Raw genomic sequence first — 19,425 nt, forward strand, 5'->3', positions numbered from 1 at the left:
GAAGAAGGAACCACGCACTTATGTAAGCCGCTTAAACAAATGCCAAGCAATTAGCGTGTTTATCTGCTTAAACAACAAATCGCTTAAACTTAACATGTCCGTTTTGTGGTTTTTCATAAGCCATGAAAACTCACACAGCGAAAATATTGTAAATTTATGAATACAAATGAAAGTTTTATTTGCATCAGCCGTTCCAGGAACGAGCAACTCCAGTGAATTGCATTTCAGCGGTTCCACCAACTTTTGTTGCGCAACGCGCGAGCCAAAGTTATGCGTAAATAAGGGATATAAAATTCACATGCGACTCCCCCAAAATAAAAGCAGAAAAGTTTGAATCCAAAAGGAAAAAATACAAATTACAAGCGAAAGAAGTGAGAATGTTGGGTATGTAAATACATACAAGCCGCTGTGAAATAAATATTCCCCAAAAACTTTGACACGCAGCCATGAATAAAATGTATTTGTTTTTAATACCCATCAGGCACAAAGAACGATATATGATACAGTCGTAAGGGGGGTTCGGGCAGCTCGGACTGATAGTCAGAGAACCAGAGTTGTACATGGCAGCAGGCACTTCTTATCTGCCTTTACTCGGTTTAAATGAATTTCAAAGAATGTTTCACATTTTTCATAAAGCAAGCCAGCCGGCACGAAGATAAAATCCATTTAAAATGGTATTTATAGAGTGAAGCCTGGGTAATCGCAAAATAAATAAAAAATAACACAAATCTAAGCAGACTCTGAGAAATATTTATGCAACGAGGTTAGAGAGCAAAGATGCAGTACTAAGAAACCAAAAAAGTAAGATTGAAATGGCATATTGCATAAAATCAAAGGCAAAGTCACTATTAAAACTTCGCAGGAAATTTTTTACACATCGGCGAATGTGGAAAATTAATTTTTCTTGCTTACACAACGTGCAATTTATTTTAGTTTTCCTCCAAGGCCCAAAGCAATTTTCTTCTAAGAAAAATAAAACAAACTAAAATTAAATTATCCCCAGCCTAGAAACCTATTTACATGAACGAATGGAATAGATTCAAAAATTAATTCTAAATTATGTTGACATTTTAATTGAAAATTCCTTTTGAAATGCAAATAGAAAATCCAAAGAGAGACCAAATTCAATTGCGTACCCAAAGAGCAAATCCCCCTCAGCCCCATTCCTCTAAAAAATCTAAGTCATGTGAGCTGTAGCTTGGGCAGGGCGTGTGTTTTTGAATAAATATCAAGTCAAGCTTGAAATTGAGCTGGCGAAACGTGGCAGGGGCCCATCCGAAAAGGAGGCTGGAGAGTTGAATGCTGTGTGTAACGTAATAAGGCAGAATTAATAATTTAAAATATAAATTGCCACAAGAGCACATGAGATATTTTAACCACAAGCAATTTAAATATTAAATGAGAATGAGAAATGTTGGGGCAGTTGCATAGCCAACAGCAGCCGCAGAGCTCGGAACTCGGAACTGGAAACCCGAGACCTTGGGACGTATGGCTCGGTGTATGTAACTTCCTTCGATGTTTGCCGTAGCCATTTCCGCATCCTCATCCTTAGCCGCATCCGCATCCTCATCCCCATGCCCGTCCTATGTGTGCGAGCACGTCAAGTCAAATAAATTTAATAACGCATACACATACGGCATAAAAACAAACCGTATGAGGTTACGCATACGCCACGTGGTGCGGCTGGCAACCAAAACAGTGGGGATATGGGGATATGGCGGCCCTGTTGCCTGGCGGGCGGTCCTGGGTCCTTGGTCCTGGGTCCTTCTTGCCCTCGGATTTCTATAAGGATGCGCATCAGCGAACCGCAGTGGAGCGGCGTCTGATAACAATGCAAATTAACGCGGCGTATGCGCAATGTTTGTTTGCCAGAGCCCTCTGCCCACCGCACTTTTACCTTGCGTATAAGGTGTATTATACCTTAGCATATCATTTCGCGCTGGCTTGGGCTTTGGTCGCGGTCCGACGTTAAAGCACTCCTGAAAATTGCCCATAAATACATACTGCCACACACATGCCAGCTGTATATATAGTATATATCTATCTGGTTTGCATCGATTTTTACTGCCTTTTTGAGCCCATTTTTGGAACGGCCATTTTACGATATATTCGCATAGCAGCTGGTGTATACACACATCATTTCGCCTGCGACCATGCGTAAATTATGCTCTAAAGACAAGAAAGGCAATTTGGGGAATTATCAGCGCAGCCATTAACTTCTGATAGCAGGGCCAAAAAAGCGTTTGAACAAATCGCTTTCTAAATGCCTTCCCAAGTCAAAGTTTCCATGGTTCAAGAATCATTTTTGGCAATGATTCATTGGCTTGAACTTTAGCTTACTCATATGTGTAGAAAAAAACCAGATTAAACTCACTAGCTTATACAAATTTTGAAAAAATTCTACATACTTTTAGTAAAACAAATCGCTTGCATCCCATATTTTGTTTAATGTTTACTATACAAGGATTTCTTACTTATTTGAAATGGTCTTCTCAAAATATCTAGAATCTTCATTTTGGCTTTCTGTTTTATGCTAATGAACTGGCGCCCCAATTATCTTCAGCCCATGGATTATTAATTAAAGAAGTGCCACTCGAAGTGAACAATCTGCTGCGAAGCCAAGGCCCAAGTGAAACCAGAAGAGCCAGGCTCTCATGAGGGTACTCGTTTATTAACTGCCATCCACAGCCGCACTCGAATTCGCTTGGTTTTTGCGGCTTGCCAGATCATTAATTTTTGGAGAGTGTCAAATGCGAGATTGCGCGCATTGTATTACATCAAAGGCTCGGGTGGATATCGACTTATAAGCCTCCTCATCCGCATCCCCATCCCCATCCCCATCCCCGTGCCTACAGAGCTCTAGCCATTTTTGCCCCTGTGAATTGGAAAGCCATCAATTATGGCCCCAAAGTCAATTCAATGTAATCCAGCCAGATGGCGCATCTTAATCGTCGTTATTCCTCCTCCTCGGCGTCGTCGTCTCAATTGCTAAATCATGGAGGCGAACTCCAGTTCGCCAGCTGGATTGCTGGATTGCTTAGTTATGCATGCACAATATGTACTATATGCACATGTGTGTGTCATCATGAATATGCGAATGCGATAGCGAGTTGCGCCAATCAACTGTGGGCTCGAGTTCAAGCTGTATCTGGAGCCGAAGCTGTGAATCCAGCAGATACACGAGTGAGTCGCCGGCAATTGTCTGTGCAATTTGGTGCACAACAAGCGCAAACAATTGTGGGAAAGGTTATTCAAAAGTCATGCGACTACCGCCGCCTGGGAAAATGTAACGAAACCCCGAAAACGTCGAAGCCAACCAACAAGCCAAAAGCCACGCTTTCACGGACAGAAGAGCTAACAAATTTATTAGCGAGTTGTTGCCATTTTGGTGTCGCATCCTTTCACTTTGCCGGTTGAACCCCTGACTTTTCCCCTTCCATTCCCCTTTCTAGCCCCTTCCATACGCCTTCCATACCCATTCTCTACCCCTTCCTTACCGCCTCTTATACCGCTTCCACACCCCTTCTTTTTTCCTGCTTCTGTGCCATAATCAATAATTAAACTCACCTGCAGACTGATCAAGATAGACAAACCGTCTGTTTTTGTATAATAGCTGGGGCGGGTGACCATACTTGAATATCAAACCATGTCAAATGGGTTTTTCTGCGCAAACACTCGCCACGCAAGTGCACATAAAGATAGAGATACAGCTTCAGATGCGGCATGCAGATAGAGGCACAGATACAATCTGTAAGCCATTCGTGTGTGCGGCCAGATGTGGTGCAAATATTTCATTCATGACGCTTGTAAATCTTCTTTTGATTGCACTTAATACTTGTCACACAGCACGGTGAAAAAAGATTCATGGCAAAGGCATTTCACTCTGCGCACACAGAAAATATCCAGGCGCTGGAGCCCGGGATCCACCACATTGGGGCAAAAGAAAGCAAAAAAGCCGGCAAGCAAACTAACAAGAAAAACTGCCAACGGTAGGAAGAAAATCATAATAATCCAACATGTTTGCATTCAAATTGAGAATTTCTCATATGCTCCACCTGAATGGGAACACGTATACGCCTTTGAATGTGTGCGTTTGGCTCCCCTCGCGCTTGTGTGCGTGTGTGTGCACTGGGGAAAATACATTGAAAAACAATTACTTACAAAATCTGGCAAAAATTGCAATTAAATAGAAAAGAACATTTAAAATCTTTGAAGATATATGATTCAAATAAAATTAATTTAACACTTGAAAATATTGTGCCATAAATTAAAATTTTTTAAGATTTCAAGTATTGAAGTACAATTGTTTTCTCTGCACGTGAGTGAGTATTTCTATCTCTGCTGGGAAATCTCATTTCATTTGTGCACCGTGCAAACAGCCTTCGCACACACGGTGCTACCCACATACATCTAGACTGTCGGATTCGCCTTTCAGCTCTGCCAGTTAAAAATCATGTTTTTCAATGCGAAAGATTTTGGCTATCAGCAAAACACGGCCGCAGGATACTCGTTCGCATGCATATACACGGATCTGGATCCTTGTTGCCCAGAATGAGGGACACCTTTACCGCAATTTATCGTTCTGGCGAATCTTAAATCCCCTTTATCACACTCGCACAGGCAAAGAGGCGCGGGAATGTGTGTTTGCCAGGCATTCAAGGCATTATCCTTGGCGGCCTCGCGTTGTAAAACAAGAATTATGCTTTTTTATTGAAAGTGAAAGAGCCGGAGAGAGACGTGGTTGGGGAAAAAAACAAACAAGTCAAGGTGCGCGAAATATGCACACCATATAGATTTTTATCTCGGAATTTGTATTTGCCTCTCGTGAATGGCAGGATAAATGGGGTGCATTGAAAAGGACCAAGTCACTCCTGCGGCACAAAAGATTCGGTAAATCCGAGGGTCAGAGTTGGTTCTTGGTTATCGGGAGAAAATCTTGAAAACTTATTACCAGATACTTGAAGGGTCTCTCGCAGCTAATAAAAGCCAACTTCTCGTTCTCTGTCAGCTGCCTGCCAACTTATTCGCTTGTCCTTCTGTGCCAAGTGCCAAAAAGCATAAAAAATGAAGAAAAAACCCCTCCTTGTGCCCACCGCCTTCTTGAGAATATTCAAAGTGTCCTGTTAACGGTTTTCAAGGGAAACTTTTCAAATCTACAAATTGGTTTCGCCTCTAACCGCAAGAAAAAGATTCCCGAGCCTTTTTGACTTGCTCTGACAAATCTCCACCCGCCTTTTCCCCTCGAAAAAACGCACATACGCACCCGAGCAAATTTCACGCCGCGGCCAAAGGCGAAGTGAAGTCAAGTCAACTGCGGCAAAAGAAAAGTGCGGAGAAAGTGCCGGCAGTGAGGGGGTGCAAAAGAAATTGGGAAAGGGCCCAGGCCCAGGCCCAGGCCGAGGCCGAGGCAAAATCAAGCATAACACAGGCAAAACGTGGGGCTAACAACGCTAATACCCCAGCAAAATCCCGGCGAACTTTCCAGATCCTTCGACTTTATACCCCAGCCATTCCTCTTTCCTTCCACCACCCACTCCAGCATCAGCCATTGTCGACCCTTTGCGACAAACAAATCCAGCCAGCAACTTTTGCGAAAAACTTTATGCATTTCACTGCTGATGATGAAAACAAGGACTATACAGGAGAAAAGCTGAGAGAGTCAAGATGGGGGAAAACAAACGTAATTCCCGCATTTTCTTGATTTTAAATTTAGGAACAGGACCAGCAGGACAGGGAAAAAGCCGAGGAGCGAAACGGTTTGCTCCGAGGAGCCAGGACACATGTCCATCCCATCCGCCGGCGGCCGGTGCAGAGGGATTCGGATGCGGAGGGCGATGGCGATGGAGCGATAACTTTTTGATGTTTTATGGCTGTCAAGTTGTTCTGTCGCCATGTCAAAATTTTATTATAAATTCCCCCGCATCTTGGGGCTGCGGTCCCACTGCCGCATTTGCTTAGCTCACGCCAGCGTCATTGATTTGCATAAAAACGTTAACAAATATTTTCCATTTTATTATGGCGAAGAGAAGGGCCCCGAAAAAAATGATAACAAAGCGCGGGCCAAGCAGCAAAAAACCCCGAGACAGCGGTGAAATTCAATATGTTTTGTCTTCGTTTTTTGTTTCCCAACGATAAAAGGGATGCAGATGAGGCTGCTGTCTCAGGAAGACAGCCTCGAATGAGGGGTATCCTTTAAAAAAGTGCTCAAAATATCCTTCTTTCTGTATCTATTCTATAAATCTTAGAAACATATGATTTTTATTAAATATTTCCTTTCCAAAAGTAGCTTTACTTCTTACAACATTTTTGTTGGGAATTCATAAATCCAGAAAACTACCTTGTTCGAAGCTTAAAATTAGAAATCACCTTTTATTTCAAGCAACCTAAGTAATTGCTCAGTGAAGCAAACCTGCAATTTCAGTAAAATCTAAAACTATCGATCGAGGGAAGTGCAAACAAGGCACCTAGTGCCCCTGGCAGATTAAAAAGAAAATTAAAAAGTTATTCTTTTGCATGAAAAAGGGGTTCCCCCTAAATGTGAAACTCCAACAGCAAGTCCCGAGGACCCGGGGCCGCAACAAGGGTATTCATACATCAAAAACTGTAGCTGCCTTTGGGGCGCAAACAAGACAAACAAGTCCCCTTCGTTTTTATTGTTGTTGCCGGGCGGCTGGCGCTTGGTAAATATTAAAAATACATGTAAAATTCAATTTCTTGGCCTGGGTATATGAATGCCACGGGTGTGGGCAGGGCCTTGGGTATGGGTATGTGCTTATGTTTGTTGACTCGCGGCTGCTTGTCGCAAATAAAATCTACATGAAAAGCTTGGGAGGGGTCCTGCGTCCTTTACCCAGCTCGCCTTTGACACTTCTGCTCCGGCAAGCTCAATATAAATAAATAAAATTCTTTGCGGCTGCTTTGCGGTATTGCCGGCTGGCACCGAAACCGCTGCTGGCAAATTAATTGAAAATGCTTTTGCTTTAAATAAATTTCGGCCCTTAAACAGCAAAAGGAAAAATAAGTAAAAGCAATTTCAATTATCCGAAGAAGTCATTCTAGAGCAGCAGAGTAAAAGGCGCAATAATAAGACACAAAATCAATGACTGTGTTTGATTGAATCAAATGTGTGTGCCGTTGTGAGCTGCAATTAAGGCGATCTAAGGATAAATAAGCCAGAAAAGAAAAGGGCCAGTCTGCCTTGGGCCAAGTCTTTTGGCCCCTGGGAAAATCGGCTCTCAAGCATTCGTGTCACGATTTTCGATTTGCTTTGCTTTTGAAGATGTCGTCTCGTCCATACAAACATATATATAGTATGCCATATATACATGTACTTATTTACAATCAACTGGGCTAAATTGGGGCTAAAAACTTTTTAAAATGCCATACATCTTCGGCTCGACGCGATGCGGCGCAATTGGATTTTGTTGTGGAAAAATCCTGGGAAACAAACGCTTAATTTAATTTATTTTGCGCAATTTTCCAATGTTGTTGTGCTGGCTCAGCACGAACGGCTGCTCATTAATTTTGTTTTATTTCATTTTATTGGCACATCAATCGACAAAAAGGGGGCGCGCTCGAGAATCCCAATTTGAGTGGAGCTCCGGCGGCTGAAAGTCAGCAATTTTTCGGACGGGGGGCTATTTAGTGTTAAATTTTATGCAATTCACGTTTCACGTTTTCCATGTTTCCCGCTCGAATGGCTCTGGACCAGCGGAGTCCCTAATCCCCACCCATTGCTCATTATCGTTGTCATCATCTGGGAAAATCTTTTCATTTTCTGGAGCCGGCCGGCTCCCCCGCCTGGCATGATAATTGAAATTGAACAATTCTAATCGATATTCTGGTGAGGCGTGAAATTCAGTGTTGCCTCTGCATCTTCATGGAAATCCCCTTAACTTGGCTTATCTGCTTTGCCAGCCGCAGCAACAACGGCAAACAGCATAAAAGAAATGAATGTCAGAGGAAGTTTTAGCTCGACTTAACTTAAATGCCCTGCAAACACTCGAGTGTAGTGCTCGGGGCCTTCGGAATGTTAATTCGCAAGATCCATATGAAGCGCTGAAGGGGATTCGGATGGGGCATTTAAACGAAACTTAAAAAGCTTTTTAAATATTCATTTATATTTATGCCTTTATCCTGGGGCCCCAGAGCCTTTCAACTACTACAGCCCCGGGATGACAGGGCGATTTAGTGTGGGAAAGTTTTCTTTTGCCAGTTTATGGCGATGCCTGAGGTCTCATAAATAGAGTGATTGCAGACAATTGAAAAGCGATAAACAAAGCACATTCCCAGCGTTCGAATGGGCAGGAAACGACCCGTCTTCAAAAGGTCCTTAAAATCCTTAAATACTCACTCAACAGAACTTGAAGCTTCTTCCCAGAGTTTTTGGCTTACCTGCAAGTAAAGAGAAGAATATAATAAGCATACCGGATTAATATAAGCTCGGTTGATGGATGGTGCGGATGCATTTGCTGGGGACAGCTCGAATTGCTATATTTCCCCACAGGCCCCACATAATTGATCAATATTTAGCATGGCAGCGCGTCAGTGTCGACAGGCAAAGTGGCAGACATGCAAACAGGTCATCAGGGTGACTTGGGCGGGCTGACACGGATAAGACCGATTGGGGATAGGCCAAGACCCCGAAAAGGAGCTATGGCAGCCCACGAAACCCAATCCCAGCCCCCCGACTTTAAGAGGCCTCTGACTGGGTAAACTATTTCGCATAATTGGCTGCCGCCTCTAATTGCTTTCTCACAAAATACATACATATATCTCCTCGTCTGTGTGTTTAGAACTCAAACAGCGAAATCGTCATTATCTTTTAATTAATTTTCTCGACCAAATGATGGAAGTTTTCTCTAGAGCTTCATTTTCCTTTGGCCGGGCATTCTTTTTTTCCGGTCCTGTTTTCATGATAAACACACTGCCAAAGGACAGCAATAAGCAGTGCTTTATTTATCTTGTGTCTGCTTTTAGTTTTGGCCTCTGACAGTTTTCATGAAAACAGAATTTTCCTTTTCATTTTGCCGCTTGGCACAATAATTACAAAACGAAACGAGATGGCAGACTCGCTGCTGCTGCCAGCGCGATGATGTCGACATGAAAAGTCTTATTTGTCAAACGGCTCAGATCCCAGAGCCCAAAATTGGACTCTCGACTGTTTGCTGCTGCTGGCGGTGGGGCTGGGGAGGGGGAAATCCCATCCTCCTTGGGCTTAAGCGGCTTACGTGGAAAGGAAATCTCAGCTGGGCCGGATTCCCACGCTGGGCTCCCTCGCTTCTTCTCGATTAACATAATCGAGGTGGATCCATCGGTGATTTGGTCAGCCACAAAATCGCATTAGCCCAAGTATGCCCCTCATTCTCCGTCTGCCACTTTATCGCGCTAACTAAATTATTGGAAAATGCATTCCTCGGCCGTTTTTCACGGCGCATGCGCAGCCGCATCAAAGGTGTTGCCACACCGCGCAATCACGACGACCCGTTATGTGTGAGTAAGCCACAGACGTTTCCCACTCGCATACGTATAAGCCTGGCTCTAGGTACAGTGCGTGTCGGGGCCATAAGAACTGAAGAGTTCTGAGCGTAAACCAAATGCATCTTTAATGTTATTTAACGGGAAGGTTATAGCTCCAAGATATACACTCTTAGACTATGAATTCATTTTAATATTAGTAAGATTTTTAGTATTAGTTATTATAAAATGTAGTTTTAAAAATATTTAAAAAATTGTATAACTAAATTTTATAATTGCTTATCAAGTAAAATTCCAAAAGCTCCACATTTATATTTTTGTTGATACCGAAGGCTAAATAAAGTAAACACCCTTGCTTTTCTGAACTAAACTTATATATCTGTTTATAGTTTCTGCAAATATTATTTATTTGTATTTAAACTTTCCCCAATTTTATTACTTCATCATTAATTATATCACATTATTTGTAATTTCTCTATTGACTCGCTGTTCATAAAGCCTGTCTCGCTGTGCGGCCCTAACAACGCGTGACGCACTGTATGCCGTCTTGTAACATATTTTCGAGCTTCGATTCGGGGTCTTGGCTCTTAGCTTCGCTTATTTTATTTCTGATATTTCTGATGCGGCGGCGTCTCTCAGACTTGGCTTTCAGTTTTAATAACTCGCCTGGCGCGCGGCAGATAGGCGTACCATCATCATCAGGGGCGGGAGCCATAGAAGTTACGATTTTGAGCTGCAGGTTCATTAAACTTTCTGTGCCGAGCTTTGCTGACTGGGCCATAAATTAGGCATACACATGCGTACACTAGTGCCCATACAGAGAATATATATCGATAATGTTCTGGGCCCCGTGCAGGTTTATTTTAGGGGCCATTAAAAAGTATGACCATGGTTATGACTCCGGACAGCAGTGCTCAGGCACTTGTGATATAATCTACGCCGGCCTGGTCGTTCATAATTAATGCGATTGTCCTAATAATAACAGCAATTAATGCCGACTGGAATGTTAGATTCGGCATCCGAAATCAATATTGAATGAGGCCTCGAAGGCCTGTGTCTGCCCACGCGACTCGATTAAAAATTAAGCACACCCCAGCACAAAGCTGTCCCAGAACCAGATTTATAGAGACCCCGAGAGAGAGTGGGAAAGACCCGAAAAGCCGCTATCTTTTGGGGACTACAACGAAAATCAAAATCAATTTTATGTTTATGACACTCGGCCTTTACGACCTCTTCTTGTGTGGATCCACACAGCGGGCAGCTCAAAACATGCCAGACTTTGGGTTCTGTCCGACGGCCGATTATCGTCGACGGCCATCTGAGAGCTGGCCTGGATTGCTACATGTGAGGGGGAACAAAAAAGGAATGTCATATGTTGATTTTAATGGCGTCAATCTGTGCAAACAGTCGGACATTTCGCTCCTGTCTGGCCGATTTGTCTGCCCCGCCGTCTCTGTTTGCATTTATAATTTGTTTGTACGCCCGGGTATTGATTTACATGTTCCCTGGCCATCAGTCTTGCTCCGATTTCGCTGGATGAAGTGAATTGTTTATAGAGCCTGCATAAAAATTGCAGACCCGCCGATACACCATGGCATGCCCTGCCAGAGCCCCCTGCCCGCCTGGTATTGACACATTTGAGTCCGCGGCTGATTGCCATATAATTCCGACTGTCCCCACCGATTGCAGTTCGGATGTGCGTGGCGGCGGCCGTCTCATTAGGAATGCAAATGTTAGTCCTTGTCCGCCCTTAATGTGCTATTAAATTTTCAACCGATATGCCATTGATGTAAATTCGAGGGGCTGGCTCCTGGCATTTTCGGTTATTGGGGATCATGTCGCAGGGGCTCGAGTACAATTTCCCAGGCCCTCCCCTCTCTCTCTCTGTCTGGGCGGATATCAATCATTAACGAGTAGGAGTTGTCCGGGTCGAAAGTCCCTTTAATTGCTAGCCATCCATGTGTTGAGCTCTGGCCCTGGGGAGGGTGCTATCTTCCAATCTTGGCCATCTAGGTGGGTTCTCCTCGACCTATCAGCGGCCTAATCTTGAGGGTTCTTCTTCGGGAAGTGTCAAGGGTGCTCGGCGAGGCATGATGGTTGCACTTTGAAAATACGCTTTTCCTGTTCTTAATGTTGCGTGGGCCCTCTTATCATTGAATGCCCATCAATGTAGGTTGGAAGCGTAGGCTTTACCATTTTCCCTAGCCATTATCTTTCACTTTGCGTTCGTGTCTCATTCTTTAAGTCAAATCAAGCGGTCACTATTTGAGGTATTTTTAATATCTGGCCCAAATTGTAGCCGACTTACTGCTCCATTCAGTGCGGCCCCGCTTTTCTGAGCATTAAAATTAGCTTAAATTTTAATTATAGCCAAGTGCCCATTAGGGCTCGCTGGCCCACTAATGAAGTTCAAATATTCCTTACCATTTTTTGCCTTTTCGGGCCAAACTCCAGATCAAAACCTGAGCCAGAACATTTTATGCTAATGACAAATGCTTTTATCTTGGCCAGAACAAAGAGAGACAGAGAGAGAGAGAGGGAGGAGGATGAAAAACGGAAAATTATAAGCAGAAATTGTTGGCAACCTGCTGCTGCTGCTGTTGCTTTTCCAGCTTTGCCCGCCCTCCGCCCCGCTGGATGGCAGGAGTTTTCCACCCCACGCTGACCCTAATCATTGTGCCGGACTGACCCGCCAAGTTGGTGAAAAGCTGCAGCTCGGGGACCGTGAAAATTACACGTTTTCCCCCTTAACCCCCCGCCGAGGTTACAAATATTACATGCCAGGTGGGTGTTTTTGGGTGACTAAATTTATGCATTTTTTCTATGCGGCTTTAATTAAATTTCTCTTTTCTTGTATGCCTTTTCTTATTCGGAATTTTTTCTCTGTGGCCGCTAATTTCCACGTTTAGGCGCGTCTAATGTTTCCCCTGCTGCGGTCGTGTTTCTTTATTCAAATGAGAAAATATGTGGCTGTCAGGTGAGGAGCGAGGCCTAATTGGGCCAGCCAGAGGTTTATTATATCCACATTCAGTCTGCCTCATTCTGGCGCCAGCTGTTTGATTATGAAAATCGATTAGCCAAGTCCATCTAAGTGAACTAGAGCACACGACACGGATCAGGAAACATGTCGCGACCGAGAACTTCATAGAGGGCGACTCCGAAAACACGCAGGTAGGGCCAAAAACGGGGAAAATACGCTTAAATAAGGAAAAAGGTACGAGGACAAACAATAGGGCGATAACCCATAGATAGAGCGACAGTGGAAAATTAATGAGATTTTTCGTTTGTGCAGCTGATGAAGGCATTAGGGCGAAAGCAAGTGCAACGACTTCATTTCACTGCACAGAATGTCGCAGTGGGGAACTTAGGGTTCTTCCACCTTTCACGACTGCCTTGTCAGCTGGGGCAATAAAATGGGAATTAATTAATTGAATGCAACGCAATAAAACCCTCAGACTGGCCAGACAGGTCTATCTCATTTCAATCGAATGCTGATTGGAGAGTAAAAACCTCACACGTTGAAGATACACGGAAGAAAAGGGGGTACTATCAATAAAAGTTAACGATTATAGCTTGATATAGGGTGATCTTAATTAATACATTTAGCTAATAAGGCAGTGCCTTTATTTTCAATGGAATATGTTTTTAAAGAAGATCTATAAGATACATGTTATAGGAATGAAGATTGAAGGAGGCAAAATAACATATCATTTTATCGTCAGTATCTAGGAAATCTATTTTATAGTATCCATAAATCATAGGATCTTGGTTTATAAAATAAATTTTTAGGATCTATATATACAAGTTTTAGAAGTGAAGATTAATAGATTATAAAATGCTATTCTCAGTGATAATGATAGTATCCATACATTATAATACCTTTGATTATGAAATGTATTTTTGTTTTTTTTAGAGCCCAAGTCTTAGATCTCAGATCTGTTTTATTTCGGTGTACTGCTCTCCCATTCGCGTCACCGATCTGGTTTGACTTTGGGTTTAACCGCCCGCTGATCGGAGATATATAGTATAGACATAGAGCGGCATCTGGGAGATCGATCGTTCGTAGCGCTCTCCTCTCTGAGGAAGCTGACTCATCCCGCAGCGCCGAGCGGAGCGCAAGTCATAGAAACGCTGAAAGCCGACGTGCTAATTATAAACACAAGCCGCCAATGGCGAAGAGTGAGATGGCAAAATGGCTAAAACACTTGGCAGATGTAAAAACCAAGCCGGAGTCAGCTTTAAATATTGTTTTTCTGCCTTTTCGCTTGTCAACGCGGTGGACAAACGCCCTCGAAAACCGAAAAAAAAAGCAAAGAAAGGCGAGTGCTCAACAATGAATCTCAAATGTGGACGACTGTTTCATTGTCAGGCAGTGCAGAAATATTTATAACAAACCTGTACGTATGACAATTCATTTTGGGCAACTTTTACCGCCTGCAGTTGGTCTTGGCCATAACAATAACGGAGCCACAATTACAGCTACTTTCTAACGTGGCCCGGACCAAAGACCCAAGCGGAGCATCTTGAACGCTTCCAGTTTGGCCGTTTTCTACTTGAATTTTCGTTTGTTTTTTTCCATTTTTGGCAAAGCTAAGTAGACTGTTAAATGACTTCCGCAGCTTTACCTTCGCAGACGGAGACTCACATTTTTTTGTTTGCCGCCATTGTTGTAGCTGCCCTGAGAGCTTCTTGCCTTTGATCTGGGCCAAAGAGGAAAATTTTAACCCAAATTCAGAGCACAATTACTCGGAAAAGCCAAAGGCGACGCTGAAGAAGCCCTGAAGGAGTGTGCTACCCATCGAAAAAGTGCAGTTCAATATTTATAAGTGAAGAGTATGTATATTATTATTGTTAAACCATTTAATTCTTGAGTTTAAGGAGCACAGTTTCCTACTGATAAGCGTGGAGATTCTGATAATCCTGAGGTCTTTGGAATATGGTTTATGTAGCAAGTGTTAAAATGTTATCAACTACGGTTTTGGGGAATGCCCACCAAGAAATTAAAAACAGGAGATGAATTCAATCTGAGGTCAATGGTAATTTTCAATGGTTTTTTCTTTAGATTAAACAAAAAACTAATGATCATTAATAAAAGAAACAATATTTGGTTTTGGAACATGTATACAAATTTCAATTTCAAGAGTGCAGTAATTACGTCTTATTATTTATTAACCCCAGAAACTCAACCTTAAAAATAGGCAGCTAGAAACCCCAGATTATAGGGTGATTTAAAGATGATAAGCTTCTTATCAGTTGTTTTTGTTCCTTATATGAAAATGCATAGTATTTAAAAAAGAAATATATTACTTTTTAAAGCTGAGGTGGAACAACAAACTCAAGTCATGGGAATGTTTGGCAATTGGGAAGAAATATTTATTCAAAACCCATTGAATTTGGGTTATTGAACCTAATGCCACAAAGGAAATTTAAGCTTTTGTGCATAATCTTGTTCATCCTCAATCGATAATTTTTGCATAAATTTACGTAACTTGTGAGAAAAACCCATCCATAGAATAGGCCCTACTGCAGCCCTTATCTCGCATGTAATAGCCACCTTGCAGGGAACTTCGCTTGTTCTCAATGGAAAGCTTCTATAAATAATCGGCTAAATCACGTTCGTTTAATTGCACAAAGCCGAACTGCATTGCCCAGGAATTCCCACCTTCTTCACAAATAAAAGTCCCCGCAATGAAAACCTGTTGATCGAAGCTCTCTTTGCGAGTAAATAAACTTTTATTGTGGCTGCTTGTTTCGCATCGAAACTGGTTTTTGGCCAAAATTTGGAATGGTAATATATGCTGGGCTGGGAGCTTTCAGTGCGGGCCAAGTGCGTGCGGCTTTGTTTTCTTTCTATGTGTTTTTTGCGTTTTTGTTTCTGGCCAAAACGCAAAATACGCTCCAAGGCCGAAGAGCACTTGCAGTTGCAACTGCAGCTCTGCGGCATTTTCCACATTTCCCAGGAAAGTGACAAGTAAAACCACGGAAATCGTGAACAACAAGTGACACACACAAGCACGGGGGAAAATTGCAAAACGGTTACAATAGCTGTAGCAGGCATTTTTCCACTTATATGCACGGTTAAAGAAGAGGTTTTTCGTATTAAGTTATAATAAATAGCATATCATTCACACCACAACAAATTCTTCATAAGATTTGAGTTCATTTGGGACCTTTGTTTGAAGAACTTTTATATTTATTCAGCTTTAAAGAGGTTTCTTTAGATGAAATGCTTGATCATGTATCATCATATTTGGTTATGACATATAACATTAACTTGTGATATGATATATTACAATAATACAAAATCCTCAGTTCAAATGGGAACGCTTTATAGAGGAGCTCAGCTTTATAGAGGTGCCTTTTGATATAATAGATTCCAATTGAAATGTTTGACCATATCAACTTTATTATATCTCCTAAGTAGGGGGTCCCAAATGACACTTGAATTAGACCAATTGTGCGATGAGCAATCAATCAGATATTTTTCTCCGTGCAATTATAGGCGAATTGGGCTTATCGGCGAGTGGGAGAGGGACGCAGAGCTAAGCGCGCGCCAAGCGAAGCTTAGCACAAGGCAAGCCCCAAGGGAGACAGCGAGACAGAGCGGGACAGGGCGAGGTGGAGCGGTTCAAAGTGTAATAACTGAACGAGAGGGCGTAAAACTTACCGTTTTAGTGCGTGTTTTATGCAATGTGAGGTTAGTCGCTCCGACTCCGATCTAATATTAATTATTTATCTATTTGGCTTAGCTGGCACCAACAATCACGCACTTGCACTGTTATTTCGACTTCTGTTCGCGCTTGTTCGCACTCTTGAGCCGCGATTTTACTCTTTCTTTGGTTAAATCAAGTGCTCGCCACACTTTCACACATTTGCATTTAATTGCGCCTCGTGTGAGTCTTCTGTTTTCGAGCTGCGTTGCGTTGCGTCGCTGCTAACTTGGCTTATTCGCATCGGTTGCCAAATCGCTGGCCACAAAACGAGACAAACAAAGCGGCCCACGGCTCACGAACGCGCGACTCTGGCTTGGGAAAATCAAAGGTCCAATGCTGCGAGCGCGACAAGCGTGCGTTCACGTCGACGGTTCGGAGAAAACTGAGCCCGACTCGCAGCGAGAGTCGAGAATAGAGGGTCGACAGCGCTGGCAAGTGCGCTTCCTAGGGGGAAAAGACGGGGAGGCGGATGAGTCGCCGGAGGGGATACCCTCTAATCAGTTCTGGAACTCAAAAAAATATTCGAAAATATTTCAAATAAAAAAGTTTTTTTAAATCCCAGTATCAAAGTATCTTATGAATATATGGACCATAAGTAAAATAAGTATATTTCGTTGTGATGCTTTTAGAATAATTAAAAAAAACTAAACTCAAAAATTACATTTACGAACCAACTTTTCTTTGGCTTCTAGAAAAGTTTTTCAAAAGTTAAACTAAATTCCACTCAATTTCAGTATGGCAGCATACCTTATTTAAACAGTCTTGGCTCAACTTATTTAAAAGAGTTTGTTTCGCAACTAGTTGAGCAATGATTGCGTTCAGAATTCGGCGATGGATTATATATTAAAGCCGCACACTCCGATAAGACGATAAGGGAATGAAAAAAAGAAAAAAATGCTAATCTAGATCTGGGACTGTTGGTTGAGACTTCTCTAAGCTCAGATAAGAACTGTTATTCACCACAAAATGTAAGTCAAAATGGTAAAGAAAATAAATATAAGGAAAAAGGGGGAAGAGGGCAGTTGTAAAATATATATCAAATATATTTAAATCAAAAAAATAAATTATAATAAAATATATATACATAATTCAAATATATTTTAAATAGTGAATAAAATATTATATTTAAAATTGGTTTAGTTACCTATTACTACTATCTTTTTGTGACAAAAATACCACTAAATCGAGCATATCTTCCTACCCTAAGAATACCGTTCCTAAATAGAGAGTAAAAGATGCGGGGGAGAGCCAAAGAGAGCCGCACGAAATGTCTTCGTGTCTGTGGTCGTTGCACTACAGCGAAAATCGCATGGGATAAAAGTCATGCGAGAGAGAAAATAGCTGAAATACAGGTAATCCGTATGCGAGTATAAGAGAAAGTGGATAGGAGAGAGAGACTGAGAGAGACCGTTTTCATTTGTTTTCATTTTTGGGGGAAAAGCCGGTTGTTAGTTAGTTAGTTCTCCGTTCTTGTTAGCCAAGTCTAACCGGTTAACTTTGAAGTTTAAACAGCTCGGGCAGCAGACGTAATAACAGTGATTACGGATTTATTAGTTGATTAGTCGCAGCTCCCTTTTCCTCTCTCTCCCCCTCTCTCTCTAAAATGAAAATGTAATGGCCAGCACGTAGGAGACTTGTTGTTGCTGGCAATTAAAACCACACTTGTAAATCGCCCCTCTCGCTCTGCTGCATGCAACTCAAATGAAGTGGAAGTGAGCTCCGCTAATGCGAGACAAGGATGGGACACAGCTCCCGGGGGAGCAGCGTGTGAAGTGCGAAAGGGATGGGGTACTGAAAACGGAAACGGAAATCATATCACTTGCAACTGTATTCCGTAAGGGATATGCATCTTATGGATATGTACCTTATGCAAACTTAAGATACACTTATGAATTTTTTAATTATTTGTTAAATGGATATTACTAGGAATCCTAAAAATTATCTAATTCTAAAAAAATCATTTCAATTTTATACAATATATTTCTTTAAATTAGTATAAATCGTTAAATCATCAATGAGGATGAAAATAGTTTGGTTATTGTAAAAATACAAATTTTTAAATCGAAATTTAATGACTTTATTTAATAAACAAATGTACTAGCTAATATTAGGCGAAACTATTTTACCATCTTGTGCTACCTAATAAACACAAATTCAAATAGTCATAATTACACATTTGCAACACTGCCCGCCTGTTTCATTTGGGGTTCCTGGCTTATGCTGTAAATATCCAAGATATTACCTAAGTATGCGCATGTAATTCTGACCGAAAGGAAATTCCAGCCATTTCCCATTCAATGCACCCACATGGGAAAACACAAGCTCAACCATCGCACTAACATTCACAATTCACCCACTGGTGAGTCGAGCCACCGACAGATTTATACCTCATTTGAATTGTTTTATGGTAGCTGCAAAATTTCACTTTGAATTGTGCCGAAAATTTAATTTGATTTCATTTTCATCAGGGAGACATAAATAGTGCAACAAATGAATTTCGTACGTGCCGCAAATGCCGGAGGAACCGAAAGGAGGCCCACATGTGTGCGCCACCAGGCTCAGATTTGTGACCATTTGTGCGTGGTTGGCCACGACACGCAGAGTCATAAATTTCGAGATTCTCAATAAACTAATGGCAATTGCTGTCCGTATCCGAGAGATACATTCGGCCGTTCTGTATCCGAATCTCTCTCTTCACGCACACGTACGAAATTATTTTCCCCCCGACTGCGTTATTAGTTTTTCCTTTCACTCCAGCGCTCGCCATCGTTTCCATCCTTGTGACACTTTTATCACACACGTTCGACTCATCAAAAAGTTAACGACGATAATGACAAACATTTCAAAAGCAAACACTCCGAGGCATGCAACCCCGAGAACCAGATCCATTTTTCCACTTTCCCCACTGCCAGATAAATATCTAGCATATAATGCCCGGCGTTGTTGGCTGTTGTTGGGCAAACACCTTAATTAACTTTTTTTCATGAACATCTTGGCTCGGAGCCCGACTCCTCCTTTCATCCTACGAGTCCCCCTCCCTCCGATCCGGGCAACTTGGCTTATTTATTAGGGTTATTTGCTCTACGAGTGGTGGTCTCTATGTGTGCGTCTGTGCGAGCCGTCCTTTCACATGGGTAACTACCTGCTCATTTTCACCTGAGTACGTGTTAATTTTGTATATTTATCTTTCTGTTTCGGTTCCCTGAGCTCCGCTGCCAAATAGAAAGATTGTGTA

General features: G+C 42.1%; 1 protein-coding gene across 1 annotated transcript in view; it reads right to left on the reverse strand.

Moving 5' to 3' along the window:
* LOC108025214 (protein toll) overlaps positions 1–16,561 on the reverse strand; it is a 46,033-nt gene extending 29,472 nt beyond the window's left edge. The window contains exon 1 of the mRNA XM_017095561.3: positions 16,145–16,561. The gene's annotated coding sequence lies outside the window, so the exon portion shown is untranslated. The remainder of the gene's footprint in view (positions 1–16,144) is intronic.
* Between the last annotated feature and the right edge of the window lie 2,864 nt (positions 16,562–19,425).

The sequence above is a fragment of the Drosophila biarmipes genome, chromosome 3R (assembly GCF_025231255.1).
Source record: "Drosophila biarmipes strain raj3 chromosome 3R, RU_DBia_V1.1, whole genome shotgun sequence".
Lineage (NCBI taxonomy): Eukaryota > Metazoa > Arthropoda > Insecta > Diptera > Drosophilidae > Drosophila > Drosophila biarmipes.